Source organism: Nerophis ophidion, linkage group LG17, assembly GCF_033978795.1.
Source record: "Nerophis ophidion isolate RoL-2023_Sa linkage group LG17, RoL_Noph_v1.0, whole genome shotgun sequence".
Taxonomy (NCBI): Eukaryota; Metazoa; Chordata; class Actinopteri; order Syngnathiformes; family Syngnathidae; genus Nerophis; species Nerophis ophidion.
In genome coordinates, this window is record NC_084627.1 from 40,522,491 (window position 1) to 40,538,741 (window position 16,251).

The following is a 16,251-nucleotide window of genomic DNA, read 5'->3' on the forward strand; positions in this document are numbered from 1 at the left end:
CTGTCCTAAAATTGATTTTTTTTTTCCCTGTCAAAATGTCTGGATTTTTTCTGTCCAAAAAATGGGGATTTTTTTCAGTCCATAAAATGGGGTTATTTCTGTCAAAAAGTCTGGATTTTTTTCAGTCAAAAAGCTTGGATTTTTTCTGTCAAAATGTTTGAATTTTTTCCGTCCAAAAATCTGTATTTTTTTTTACTGTCAAATAGTTAAGATTTTTTTGTGTCAAAAACTCTGGATTTTTTCTGTCAAAAAGTCTGATTTTTTTTCCCTGTCAAAAAATCAGATTTTTTTTTCTGTCATTAAATCAAGATTTTTTTCTGTTAAAAAAACTGGGATTTTTTTCTGTCAGAAAAATTGGCATTTTTTATGTCAAAAAGTCAGAATTTTTTTCCTGGTCAAAAAATCTGTATTTTTTTTTTTTCTGTCCAAAAGTCTGTATTTTTTCTGTCAAAAAGTCTGGATTTTTTTGGTCAAAAAGTCTGAATTGTTTTCCCTGTCAAAAAATCAGGATTTTTTTTTCTGTCATAAATTTGAGATTTTTACTGTCAAAAAACTGGGATTTTTCTCTGTCAAAAAAATTGGCATTTTTTATGTCAAAAAGTCAGAATTTTTTTCCTGGTCAAAAAATCTGAATTTTTTTCCTGGTCAAAAAATCTGTATTTTTTTTTCCTGTCCAAAAGTCTGTATTTTTTCTGTCAAAAAGTCAGGATTTTTTTATGTCAAAATGTTAGAATGTTTTCCGTCCAAAAATCGGGATTTTTTTTTCTGTCAAATAGTTGGGATTTTTTGTGTCAAAAACTCTGAATTTTTTCCGTCAAAAAGTCTGAATTGTTTTCCCTGTCAAAAAGTCTGGATTTTTTTTCTGTCATAAATTTGAGATTTTTACTGTCAAAAAACTGGGATTTTTCTCTGTCAAAACAATTGGCATTTTTTTCCCTGTCAAAAAATCTGCATTTTTTTTTCTGTCCAGAAGTCTGAATTTTTTCTGTCAAAAAGTTGTTGTTTTTTTCTAAGTGTTAAAAAGAGTGCTACTACACTAAAATCACAAGTTACTATTTTATCATGTGAGTATTTGTTCTTATACCTCTCAGGACCATATTTACTACATAACTCAACGTGGGTGCTAAAAAAAAAAAAAAAAGTTGTCATGTTCCACGCACGTTTTTAGACTTGATGTGTTGCACATTCATGAACTTCATCACATTGCATGACCTCACTTAACTCTGTGAGTATGTTTTTTTTGTCAGCTCCTATCCCCGCATCTCTGGGTGGAGGAATATTCCTTTTTAATCTGGAACAATTGTCTTTGTTTTGCCATGCAAATGTGGAAAAATACGTCATCAATCCTGCTTGACCCCGTGACTCAAACAAGCAGTTTCCTAAACACTGCGCACCCAACAATGAGTCTGTTGTAACATTTGTCAGATGCTTTGTTCGTCCTTCTTGAAGGGGCGAATTGGTTGGAAAATAATGTTCGAAACCTGTTTCGTTTTACGTGACGCATAGAAACCGTTACACCCCCGAGACGGTGGATTTGTACAAACGTGGAGCCGAGTGATTGTCTTACACGCACAAATCCGACAACAGGGCCTCAATGAAGACCAGATGGATTGTTTTAAGAACTGCCAAATCCGCGTCTTTTTAGAAAGACACCCTGGTTCATGCAGGTGCTGCGTGTTTATTAATCATCACCGCCAACCGTGTGGGAGCTCGCTGTGATCGCCATGTCAGCAAAAAAAAAAAGAGACGCATCTCAATTTGACTTCGAGGTCATTGAGTTCCACGTTTGCAGAATCACTTTCTACCAAGGTGTGCTTTTTGTCTGTGGAGAGTTACCCAAAGTGCACATTTTGTTTGGACATTGTAGTCAGTGTACTGTACATCTCCTGCTCAATCCGCCGGGAGATTTTGTTTTCTACAAAAAAAAAAAAAAGTACACTTTTCTTTGTATATTCATGTGTTGGAGAAAATATATCTAACAAAAACAATTATGAAAAAAAAATAGTAATAAATATTTCTTGGTCATTGTAACGTTGATGTGTGATTTACTGGATGCAAACTTGGTGGTCATGTGATATGCTATCACACAGGAAGTGAGTCAGGGTTGCCAAATGAAAAAAAAAGGTAACATTTTATAGTATATAACATATTTTCCGGACTATAAGGCACATTTTTTCTCTCAAAACTCAACAGTGCGCCTTTTAACGCAGTGCGCCTAATGTATGGAGTAATTCTGGTTTTGCTTACCGACCTCGAAGCAATTTCATTTCGTGTAATGATAAGTGTGACCAGTAGATAGCAGTCAAACATAGGAGGTATGTGTAGACTAATGTATTCTCGATTTGCAATTTTACAAACCCCGTTTCCATATGAGTTGGGAAATGGTGTAAGATGTAAATATAAATGGAATACAATGATTTACAAATCCTTTTCAACCCATATTCAGTTGAATGCACTACAAAGACAACATATTTGATGTTCAAACTCATACACTTTTTTTATTTTTTTTTAAATAATTAACTTTGAATTCCATGGCTTCAACACGTGACAAAGTAGTTGGGAAAGGCCATGTTCACCACTGTGTTACATCACCTTTTCTTTTAACAACACTCAATAAACGTTTGGGAACTGAGGAAACTAATTGTTGAAGCTTTGAAAGTGGAATTCTTTCCCATTCTTGTTTTATGTAGAGTTTAGTCGTTCAACAGTCCGGGGTCTCCGCTGTCGTATTTTAAACTTCATAATGCACCACACATTTTCGATGGGAGACAGGTCTGGACTGCAGGCGGGCCAGGAAAGTATACCTCTCAGGACCACGCTGTTGTAACATTTGTCTTGCTGAAATAAGCAGGGGCGTCCATGATAACGTTACTTGGATGGCAACATATGTTGCTCCAAAACCTGTATGGACCTTTCAGCATTAATGGTGCCTTCACAGATGTGTAAGTTACCCATGCCTTGGGCACTAATACACCCCCATACCATCACAGATGCTGGCTTTTGAACTTGGCGCCTATAACAATCCGAATGGTTATTTTCCTCTTTGTTCTGGAGGACACCACATCCGCCGTTTCCAAATATAATTTGAAATGTGGACTCGTCAGACCACAAAACACCATTCCACTTTGCATCAGTCCATCTTAGATGAGCTCGGGCCCAGCCAAGCCGGCGGTGTTTTAGGATATTGTTGATCAATGGGTTTGGCTTTGCATAGCAGAGTTTTAACTTGCACTTACAGATGTAGCAACCAACTGTAGTTACTGACAGTGGTTTTATGAAGTGTTCCTGACCCCATGAGGTGATATCCTTTACACACTGATGTCGGTTTTTGATGCAGTACCGCCTGAGGGATCAAAGGCCCGTAATATCATCGCTTACGTGCAGTGATTTCTCCAGATTCTCTGAACCTTTTGATGATTTTACGGACCGTAGATGGTAAAATCCCTAAATTCCTTGCAATAGCTCGTTGAGAAATGTTGTTCTAAAACTGTTCGACAATTTGCTTACAAAGTGGTGACCCTCGCCCCATCCTTGTTTGTGAATTACTTAGCTTTTCATGGAAGCTACTTTTATACCCAATCATGGCACCCACCTGTTCCCAATTAGCCTGCACACCTGTGGGATGTTCCATATAAGTGTTTGATGAGCATTCCTCAACTTTATTGCCACCTTTCCCAACTTTTTTGTCACATGTTGCTGGCATCAAATTCTAAAGTTAATGATTATTTCCAAAAAAAAAATGTTTATCAGTTTGAACATCAAATATGTTGTCTTTGTAGCATATTCAACTGAATATGGGTTGAAAATGATTTGCAAATCATTGTATTCCGTTTATATTTACATCTAACACAATTTCCCAACTCATATGGAAACTGGGTTCGTATTTGGTGTAATGATGAGTGTGACCAGTTGGTGGCCGTCAAACATAAGAGCTATGTGTAGACTGCACTATGATGGCAGTATGACTAAAGTAAACAACGCCAACATTTTATATGTTCCATTGAAAATATAGAACATTACACACAGTGCTAAAAAATCCATTAAAATGTTTTAGTACGACTTTGGTAAGCTATGAAGCCGCACCGCTTGATTTGCTTCAAAATACGAGTATTATTATGGTGTTTAGATAAGGTAAGACATATTATCTGCAGTTTTGTTTCGCTATATTATGCAAAAGCAACTTTTCTTACCTTCTGGTACCTGCTGGTACTGGAAATCTCTAATAACTAAAGTTACTTGGGTGAATAATGTAAAGTCACTACATCGTTATGTTTTAGCGCTTTCATGGCGAGTTTGCTGACAGATATAAGTAAGAACTTTACGCTATTTTATATTAGAAAAATGGCATCAGCAAAGGATGAAGAAGATAGAGAAAAAGAAGAAACGTATCGACTATGGGGTCGGCACGGACTACCAAGGCGGAATCGCACACATTTTCAGGACTTATGCAGATCCCAAATACAGATCAGCAGGTACCAGAATGTAAGAAAAGTTGCTTTTACATAATATTGCGAAACAAAACGCAAGGTAATATGTCTGCTAACAGGTGCCATTTTGTGGTCCTTATACACACACCATAATAATACTGGTATGTTTAATATGCCGACAATCCATCAAGCGGTGCGGTTTATAGCTTACCAAAGTCGTACTAAAAATATTTTGACAGATTTTCGAGCACCGTTTGTAATGTTCTATATTTTCAATAGAACATACAACATTTTGCTGTTGTTTACTTAAGTCATATTGCAGTCTACACATATCTCTTATGTGTGACTGCCATCTACTGGTCACACTTATCATTTCATAACACACCAAATAATAAGCTTCAAGGTCGGTAAGCACGATCAAAATTATAACGTACATTAAGCGCACCGGGTTAAAAGCTGTATACAAGTTTTATAATAAAAGGCAACACATGACGTTAGTGTCTATCCATCCATCCATCCATTTTCTACCGCTTGTCCTGTTCGGGGTAGCGGGGGATCTCTGGAGCCTATCTCAGCTGCATGGTGTACACCCTGGACAAGTCGCCACCTAATCGCAGGTAAGTGTCTATATTAACTATAATAGCCTACTATCAAAATGACTATGTGTGGCAGGCTGAATCAAATCTTTGTTGACAGAAATGTTGAAATTTTATATTTATTTTACACATTTCTACAACATTACAAAACTTTAAATTAGAGGCTACTCAGAAGGTGAGATGACTCCTGGAAATTAATGACTTTTAATGGCCAAATGTATAGATTTGTGTTGCTGTCTTCTTTTAATAGATTTATTACAATATTTGGCAAGCTAGGTAATGTTTGCTGTGGTCTGGAACAATATGGCACACAAACAACCATCTGAAATGCAGCCAATATTACATATGGATAATGTGTCATGAGACATGCAAAACTAAATTATATACAAATAGGATCAAAGTAAAGGATATTAAATGAGCTCAAATATAAATACAAATGAGGCATAATGACGCAATATGTACATACATCTAGCCTAGATAGCTTGTTATCATTGATTAGCTTGCAAATATGCCTGATTAGTACTCCAACAAGTCAATAACATCAACAAAGCTCACCTTTTGTGCATTCACGCACAGTATAAAACGTTTGGTGGACAAAACGAGACAAAGAAGGAATGGAAGATTTTACATGTAAACTAAACTGTTGCGTGACAGTCCACGCTACGGTGGGTTCAAGGACCGCGGAAATTAGTAGGACAAAACGATGTTTTATCAAAACAAATGTTTGTGTCATGTTTGTCCTCAAAAAAAAAAACATACTAAAACAAAGAAAATATTTTTCCATTTTCAATCCTTTTTTAAAAATGCTCCATGGAGCCGCGGGTTGCTGATCCCCGGTTTAGTGGCTAAACTAAACACAATCAAGCACATAAAGTCAACTTGTTTTTACATTCTAGTGTTACTTTGAAGGAATTAAGCAAACACTTGGAAACCCCGGACATGTGTTTGTTTTTTTCATCAGTTTGACCTTAAATATAATAATAACTCACCCTCACCTTTACAGAGTGGAAAAGCCTTCAGGCCTGTTCACCCTGAATTCTTTCCAATCATTTTGGGCTACATCCAGTATGAGTTTTATGTTGACACAAGGTGGATTGTGGGAACGTCTCGACTCCGACTTCCCACTGATAACCAGTCTGCGTGTTATCTGCGCACAACGAGCAGACACTTCCTGCTCCCTGTGCTGCAATCTTTCAATGATTGTTTTATAATAGTTCAACAAATTGGACATAAAATAGTTTTAGAGCAATTGTTTTACTTGAACAAGAAGATATTGAAATTGCCATTGCTGTGTTTTGATTAAGGACGCCACAACAACTTGTGCAAAGGCTGAAAGTCTAGCTGTGCTTTTATTTTCTTAACAGAAAAAAAAAAAAAAAAAAGAGTTCCTCTTTGTGTAAGGCAGCCCGAGTCCTTGGCGAGAAGGTCGTCGTGAGGAAACCTTGGAAAAACGTAAACAGCAAGAAGTGTGTCCGCTGTTGTTTGGTCTGAGAAGTGTCGACCGGTGAAGCAGCTGCCAAGGAACAGCCTCTGAAAGCCTTTTTTCTTTCAAATAGTCTGGATTTTTTCCGTCCAAAAATTGGCATTTTTTTTCTGTCAAAAAGTGTAGATTTTTTTTGCCAAATACTCTGGATTTTTTTCCGTCAAAAAGTCGGGATTTTTTTTCTGTCAAAAAGTCGGGATTTTTTTTTCTGTCAAAAATTCTGCATTTTTTATGTCAAAAAATCGGGATTTTTTTCTGTTAAAAAAAATGGGGATTTTTCAGTAAAAAAAGTCTGAGGATTTTTCCGTAAAAAAAAGTCTGGATTTTTGGGGTCAAAAAAATCTTTCAGTCAAAAAATCTTGATATTTTTTTCTGTCAAAAAGGCTTGATTCTTTCTGCCAAATATTCTGGATTTTTTCCGTCAAAAAGTCGGGATTTTTTTTCTGTCAAAAATTCTGCATTTTTTTCTGTCAAATAAATCGGGATTTTTTTCTGTTAAAAAAATTGGGATTTTTCAGTAAAAAAAAGACTGAGGATTTTTCTGTAAAAAAGTCTGGATTTTTTGGGTCAAAAAATCTGGATTTTTTTTTTAGTCCAAAAATCTTGATATTTTTTTTCTGTCAAAACGTCTGGATTTTTTTCTGTCAAAAAGTCAGAAATGTTTTTCCTGTCAAAAAGATCTGGATTTTTTTTCTGTCAAAAATTCGGCATTATTTCTGTCAAAAAAAAATTTGGATTTTTTTCTGTTAAAAAAAATGGGGATTTTTCAGTAAAAAAGTCTGAGGATTTTTCAGTAAAAAAGTCTGAGGATTTTTCCGTAAAAAATTCTGAATTTTTTGGGTAAAAAAAAATCAGGATTTTTTTTCGGTCAAAAAATCTTGATATTTTTTTCTGTCAAAACGTCGATAAGTCAGCAAATTGTTTCCTGTCAAAAAAATCTGGATTTTTTTTTCTGTCAGAAATTCTGCATCATTTCTGTCCAAAAAAATCTGGATTTTTTTTTTCTGTTAAAAAAACGGGGATTTTTCAGTAAAAAAGTCTGAGGATTTTTCCAGTGAAGCAGCTGCCGAAGAACAGCCTCTAAAACTGCATTGTAAAGTCAATTGTAAAAATAGATTATCTTCATCCAACTTTTTGAAACCGATACCGATAATTTCCGATAATACATTTTAAAGCATTTATCGGCCGATAATATCGGCAGTCCGATGATATCGGACATCTCTAGTTTTTAGTAATTGTCTTCACAGGCTCTTGATGATGACCACAGAACTTTCCTCCAGCAGGTCTTATCTTTGTCCATGTGATGACGGATGAAACAAAATTTGAGCTGTTAGGCCACACCATACCCAGTAATATGTTTGGAGGAGAATAGGTGAGGCCTTTAATCCCAGGAACACCACACCTACCGTCAAGCATGGTGGTGGTAGTATTATGCGCTTGGCCTGTTTTACTGCCAATGGAACTGGGCCTTTACAGAGAGTAAATGGGACAATAAAAAAAGGAGGATTACCTCCAAATTCTTCAGGACAACCTTGTCAGGCTTGTCTCTGACAGTTTGGTTACGTTTTAGTTTTTCCTCAGTTTTGTCTTTATTTCCTGTCAGCGCTTTTATTTTGGTTAGTTTCCTGCTTTTTTCCACTCAGCTGCGGCTGATTGGCACCTGGCCACACCTGGTGTCAATCAGCCGGCTGCTACTTAAACCCTGCTTTGCCCTCCAGTCAGTGCTGGAGTATTGTCGTTGTCGCTGTAAGCTGTATCCTGGTTCCTGATAGCTATTTGTAGTTTGCTGTCTTCTCGCTCCGAGCTCCTAGTTTCTTGGTTTCCTGTTAGATATTTCCAGTTTTTCCTGTTTGCTGGTTCCGGTTCGCTGTTTCCAGTTTGCCTGTTTCTGGTTCCTGGTTTGTGTTTTTTTTTTCTTTATTTTTGACATCAAATTACAAGAATACAGCACATCCTTCCACAGCACGTTACAGTAACTGTAACACAACAACAACAACATGGAAACAAAACACAAGAGGTTTAGGGGGAGTTGCGGGCAAAGCTGAGGCAGGTGTTCCCATCACCCATTTCCTTGAGGAACCACACAGACGTAAACCTCTCGGGATACCCGGGAGCCAACTCGGTGGCACGTCAACCACCCTTGGACCTGGGCCCCAGCGGACTTGAACTAAGTAAAACAAGGTAAGTGCAAGTCTCCCAAGGAGTAAATGCAACTGTTGTCATTTATTGCGAGTTGAATGACTACAGTGACGGATCTTGAGGTGCATTTTTTACATTTTTTCCTTTTACAAACCCCGTTTCCATATGAGTTGGGAAATTGTGTTAGATGTAAATATAAACGGAATACAATGATTTGCAAATCCTTTTCAACCCATATTCAGTTGAATGCACTACAAAGACAATATATTTGATGTTCAAACTCATAATCTTTATTTTTTTTTGCAAATAATAATGTCAAAGTAGTTGAGAAAGGGCATGTTCACCACTGTGTTACATCACCTTTTCTTTTAACAACACTCAATAAACGTTTGGGAACTGAGGAAACTAATTGTTCAAGCTTTGAAAGTGGAATTCTTTCCCATTCTTGTTTTATTTAGAGCAGGGGTGTCCAAAGTGCAGCCCGCGGGTTATTTTTTAACGGCCCCACGGCACATTTTAAGAATGCAATTGAAAAAAATTAAAAACATAAAAAGTGTTATAAAAGAGCAAACGTGTGAAATGTAACAAGAAATAGTTGCAATGTTTACTCTTATAACACAAAGCTGCCATGCAGGCTGTTTCTTTCTTTAAAAAATAATAATGAATCAAAATCAATGTCATTTTAAATTATTGACCTATTCAAGGCTCCGATTACGTCACATTAAATATTCCACTTAAAAAAATAAAAATAAAAATAACAAATGTTCTAAAAGTTTTGCCGTATAAAAAAAAAAGAACTTTTTTTTTTTTTTAAGAAGGGCCTAAAACAAACAAAAAACATAAGCAACAATAAAACTAATAATTGACGGATAGATCTGAAGTTGATCTCGAGATTATTGTACTAAAAGTAAATTGTGAAAAAATATATATAATTTATTTTTTAACACTTTAATGATTAGGACACTTTTGGATCCCCAATTATTTTAGTGTGATTTTTTTTTTTAAGTGTCATTGCTCAAAAAGTAATAATGAATCGGAATTCAAAATTATGGCTCCAATTATTATATAATCTCAAATATTCCACCTAAATTTTTTTTATTTTTAACACTTTAATGAGTAGGAGACGTTTGGATCCCCAATCATTTTAGTGTGATTTGTTTTTAACTGTCATTGCTCCAAAAAATAATAATGAATCAAAATCCAAAATTAAGGCTCCAATTATTATATAATCTCAAATATTCCACCTAAAAAAATGTTATTTTTAACACTTTAATGAGTAGGACACTTTTGGATCCCCAATTATTTTAGTGTGATTTTCTTTTAAGTGTCATTGCTCAAAAAATAATAATGAATCAAAATCCAAAATTAAGGCTCCAATTATTATATAATCTCAAATATTCCACCTAAAAAATGTCATTTTTAACACTTTAATGAGTAGGACACTTTTGGATCCCCAATTATTTTAGTGTGATTTTTTTTTATAAGTGTCCTTGCTCAAAAAATTATAATGAATCAAAATCCAAAATTAAGGCTCCAATTATTATATAATCTCAAATATTTCACCTAAAAAAATGTTATTTTTAACACTTTAATGAGTAGGACACTTTTGGATCCCCAATTATTTTAGTGTGATTTTTTTTTTATAAGTGTCCTTGCTCAAAAAATTATAATGAATCAAAATCCAAAATTAAGGCTCCAATTATTATATAATCTCAAATATTTCACCTAAAAAAATGTTATTTTTAACACTTTAATGAGTAGGACACTTTTGGATCCCCAATTATTTTGGTGTGATTTTTTTTTAAGTGCCATTGCTCAAAAAATAATAATGAATCAACATCCAAAATTATGGTTCCAATTATTATATAATCTCAAATATTCCACCTAAAAATGTTTTATTTTTAACACTTTAATGAGTAGGACACTTTTGAATCTCCAATTATTTTAGTGTGATTTGTTTTTAAGTGTCATTGCTCAAAAAATAATAATGAATCAAAATCCAAAATTAAGGCTTCAATTATTATATAATCTCAAATATTCCACCTAAAAAAATGTTTTTTTTAACACTTTAATGAGTAGGACACTTTTGGATCCCCAATTATTTTAGTGTGATTTTTTTTTTTTTAAAGTGTCATTGCTCAAAAAAATAATAATGAATCAACATCCAAAATTATGGTTCCAATTATTATATAATCTCAAATATTCCCCCTAAAAAAATGTTTTTTTTAACACTTTAATGAGTAGGACACTTTTGGATCCCCAATTATTTTAGTGTGATTTTTTTTTTTTTTTTTAAGTGTCATTGCTCAAAAAATAATAATGAATCAAAATCCAAAATTAAGGCTCAAATTATTATATAATCTCAAATATTCCACTTTAAAAATTTGTATTTTTAACACTTTAATGAGTAGGCCACTTTTGGATCCCCATTTATTTTAGTGTGGTTTTTTTTTTAAGTGTCATTGCTCAAAAAATAATAATGAATCAAAATACTAAATTAAGGCTCTAATTATTATATAATCTCAAATATTCCACCTAAATTTTTTTTTATTTTTAACACTTTAATGAGTAGGACACTTTTGGATCCCCAATTATTTTAGTGTGATTTTTTTTTATGTGTAATTGCTCAAAAAATAATAATGAATCAAAATCCAAAATTATGGCTCCAATTATTATATAATCTCAAATATTCCACCTAAAAAAATGTTATTGGGTGAAAATATTGCATATTTTGTGTTTTTTTCCTTTTTTTTTTTCCTAATGTTGATCTAGAGATTTAAAATTTGAATAATAATGAAAATAATAATACTGAATAATGACACATTTTTAATATTTTTTCCGACCAAAACCCTTTGGGGTCCCCGGGATCGTAACTGAGTGGAGGCCTAAATGTATATTTTTTTATACATATATTGTATTGGTTTTTAAATAAAAATGATGAAAATGGCCCCCGCTTGCTTTGATTTTTCAGTGTGCGGCCCTCAGTGGAAAAAGTTTGGACACCCCTGCTGTAGAGCTTCTGTTGTTCAACAGTCCAGGGTCTCCGCTGTCGTATTTTACGCTTCATAATGCAACACACATTTTCCATGGGAAAAAGGTCTGGACTGGAGGCGGACCAGGAAAGTACCCACACTCTCTTTTTTTTTTTTTTTTTCTTTTTTTAACGAAGCCACGCTGTTGTAACACGTGCTGAATGTGGCTTGGCATTGTCTTGCTGAAATAATCAGGGGCGTCCATGAAAAAGACGGCGCTTGGAATGCAGCATATGTTGTTCCAAAACCTGTATGTACCTTTCAGCATTAATGGTGCTTTCACAGATGTGTAAGCCCACATGCGGCCCGTTAAGCTTTTCAATATGGCCCACCGGACATTCTCAAATATTTTTTTTTTAGATCTTTAAGAAAGTGTAGCTGCTTTTTTGATGTGCAGTGATGTTTTCTAATGGCCGTAAGTCTTCAACTGTACAAAGTATTTCAATGGTTAATGTGACAGTCTCTTGCCATCGTCGTGCGGGTTCCCAGGACCATCAAGGAAGGACATTGCTTTGAGCAGGTTTGACTCTTTTTAATTTTTCAAATAAAGCTTGTCTGCGGTCGGGTCGCTTTTCAGCTCTTTCTCCACTGCTCGCTCCTTGGTCGCCTTCAGCCGCCCTCATTGTCGCTGTCTTCGGCTCGCTCGCTCTCTTCCGGTACTGCTGCGGGTTCCCCTACTCCTTTTGCCTCGATCTCTCCTCCTTCTCCCCTTTTATACAGTGTGAGGAGATGAGTTAATTGTGTACCGGTGTGCGAGCCACACACCTGATCTCGCTTGTAGCGTTCCTAAAAATAGATAAACCGGTCCCCAGACACATTTTTTTCTCTAAATGTGGCCCCTGAGTTCAAATAATTGCCCAGGCCTGTTTTTGACAGTCGTGTGCGGTATATTTTGTGTCATTTTTGTGTCATTGATGTGTAGATTGGATTTAATAGCACCTTTTATATGCATTTAAAGTGCTTAAAAACCTGCTTGAAAAGGGCCCTATCATGCAAAACCGCCTACCAACTGCTACCTGTTTTGTGTATTAGGGATCTGCATAAGTCCCGAAAATGTGAAATCAAACCATGGCAGCATGAAATATTTATAAAGCAATCTTGCCTTTCTTCATACTTCCTCCAAATGTTTCATGGTTTACAATATGCTTTTATTGTGGAAATGTCTGCAGGATGCTTTAAAGCAAATTTCCTTTTGTCTCTCTGGAAGATTCGCTCTCGGTCTCACTCCAGCTCCAACACCTCTCTACTCCCGTATTGCTGCTGATACAGAGTGACAGGTGATTAGATAACAAGGCCCTAGTGGGCCCTCTACACACCTGTCGCTGACTTCGAGGTCCGTTCGTGGCACACCCCACTTCGCTGCAGGCCCGCAGGCCACGCTCCCCCTCCCCCACGCACGTCGGTTGTGACGTTGTACAAAACCCAAAACCAATGAAGTTGGCATGTTCAATTGCAGTCTATTCAATTGAATAAACTGCAAAGACAAGATAATTAACGTTCAAACTGGACAACGTTTTTTTTTTGCAAATATTAGCTCATTTGGAAGTTGATGCCTGTTTCAAAAAAGCTGGCGCAAGTGGCAAAAAAGACTGAGAAAGTTGAGGATTGCTCATTCTTACTTATTAATAATGAAAAATATAATCTACCGTATATCCTTGAATTACCGCAGAGTTATTCAATAGGATTTAAGGTCCAAGCTTACATCACACTCTAATTTTTACTGCATGCCTTTGGTAAGTGACGGAGTGAGAAGAGGTTTTGAAATAATTAGCGCATGCTTACTTTTACCTCATGCCTTTGGTAAGCGCAGGAGTGAGAAGAGGTTTTAAATTAATTAGCGCCCCGGCGGCAATTCAAGAAAATACGGTATCTACTTTAATCACAATTTTGAGTTAACTCTGAACAACATTTGACTAACCGCAATAAATATTTTAATCATTTGACAGCCCTAATTTATAAATAATTCAATCTTTTTTTTTATTTTTATTAATCAGTACAACAAAATAATGCACAATAATACCATAATAAAAAATGTTTCATTCCAAAACCAAACCCGGCCCAGCATCATTCAGAACAGCAATCAACAGAGCAATTGAGAAGACACACAAACATGTGAAGTTGGCACGCTGTGTAAAATCATAAATAAAAACAAAATAAAACTATTTGCAAATCCTTTTCAACCTATATTCAATTGAATAGGCTGCAAAGACAGGTTAATAATTGTCAAACTGGTAAACGTTGTTATTTTTTGCAAATATTAGTTCATTTGGAAATTGATGCCTGTTAACATGTTCAAAAAAAGCTGGCACAAGTGGCAAAAAAGACAGAGCACCAATAAACCTTAAAGGCACTGCCTTTGCGCGCCGGCCCTATCATAATAATATCTACGGCTTTTCACACACACAAGTGAATGCAAGCCATACTTGGTCAACAGCCATATAGGTCACACTGAGGGTGGCCGTATAAACAACTTTAACACTGTTACAAATTTGCGCCACACTGTGAACCCACACCAAACAAGAATGACTAACACATTTCGGGAGAAAATCCGCACCGTAATGCAACATAAACACTAGGGGTGTAACGGTACACAAAAATTTTGGTTCGGTACGTACCTTGGTTTAGAGGTCACGGTTCGGTTCATTTTCGGTACAGTAAGAAAACGAACAAATACAATTTTTTGGGTTATTTATGTACCAAATTTGTAAACAATGGCTTTATCCTATTAACATTGGGAACATTATAATAATTTTGCCCACGTTAATTTTCCTGAAGGAACTCTCCTGACGGAATAAATAAAGTACTATCTAATCCACATTAAACTGCCTCAATTTGTTGCTTTGATTAAATAAAATGACAAAACTTTTCCTCTACAAATAAAAAATGCAACAATAAACAGTTTCAAGTCAACTCGTCATGCATAATTTATTACAGCATTTGGGAAGCCTGTAGTTGACTTTTATTATGTAAATGTTGTATTTTTGTCAACATGTGATAGCAGGGACCCTGCCATTCAAAACTAGGGTGCTACATTACTAATGATTAATGTAACTATAGCTGAAAAATAGTACAATTGCAATAGGAGAGACTATTCATCCCGGAAAATCTATGGAGTTCACATGAAATAACAGACAGACAGGGCTTTGCTGCCCCTAAAACACACACACACACACACACACACACACACACACACACACACACACACACACACACACACACACACACACACACACACACACACACACACACACGCGCACACACACACAGCAAAATGAGCTAAAGTAACGCTAAAAGCTAATTAGCCTTCACATCACCTCAAGCCAGAACTGTGAACTGCAGTTTAAGTTTCTAAAATGTCAACGGGCTCATACTGATGTTTGTAATAGTTGTGACTGGAAAGTGTTTTTTTTATAATTTGGGGAGTGTACGATATCCGCTGCTAAACGCACACATCTGCTCGACAATGAAGCATTTACAACATGCGTTCTGAATATGCACTGCTGATTGGCTTTGTATGTAACCAATCAGATGGTTGTGTGGGCGGGACAATGCTGGGTGCTGACCGCTCAGAGGCAGAAAGCAGAGCAGCTTGTTAAGACTTAAGAATACAAACTTGTTCGATACACCCTCGTACCGAACCGAAACCCCCGTACCGAAACGGTTCAATACAAATACACGTACCGTTACACCCCTAATAAACACAACAGAACAAATACCCAGAATACTTTTCCGGGATGCTACAATATATCCCCTGCCCCCCGCACCTCAACCCTAGTTAAATCCCTAGTTGGAACAAATTAACGCAATCTTGGGAATAACGCGATTGGTATTTTTAGAACTCTAATGACGACCTTGTATCAAACTTTGAGTGTGCAGGTAATTCATTACAAATATTACAATCAATACAAGTGATAATTATTCCCAAAAACCACGTAATTATTTAACTGTTAATAAAAGTACCAGAAAGGATTTAATTATTTTCCAAATAAAAGGTTAAAATACGGAAGATTGATAGAAAACTATTGGAAGTAGAGGGTGCTGGGAAGGAACTGCAAAATAATGTTCCTGAAGTAAACAGAAGGGTATGACAGGTATGCTCACCTATTGCATGAATATTTCTACAAACTCACTTATGCCCCTTGATGTTTTACTCGTTCATTTACTGTGGCCCAGCTGAACGTCTGCATTCAGGGACTACGCAAGACACCAGTATGATGCAAAGCAACTGTTGCATCACACACTCATTAGGAGCCCATTTCCTACCACAGCTCCTTGTAGTTCCACCTAGTCTGATAACACACACTCCCAGGCGCTCCCGTGTTGTATCAATACAACAACAAAACCTCCCAAAAGGCCGGAGCAGAGCTTTGGTGAATGACACACGCCCCGAATAAGACAGAAAGCTACTTAAAGATGATCCGTAAAACATAAGAGGGGAGGAGTATATTTAAGAGGGGAGGAGTATATTTAACCTATTTAAAACATGACATCAAAAATATATATTTATTGTGCGAAATCATTAAGATGATCAGTGTTTCCACAAAGATAAACATCATTAATTATTAATAATAACA

General features: G+C 35.9%; 1 long non-coding RNA gene across 2 annotated transcripts in view; it reads left to right on the forward strand.

Moving 5' to 3' along the window:
- Positions 1-8,243: 8,243 nt before the first annotated feature.
- The window catches only part of LOC133536437 (uncharacterized), a 141,219-nt gene continuing 133,211 nt past the window's right edge, over positions 8,244-16,251 (forward strand). For both annotated transcript variants that reach the window (XR_009802461.1, XR_009802462.1), the window contains exon 1: positions 8,244-8,687. This is a non-coding gene — a long non-coding RNA (uncharacterized LOC133536437). The remainder of the gene's footprint in view (positions 8,688-16,251) is intronic.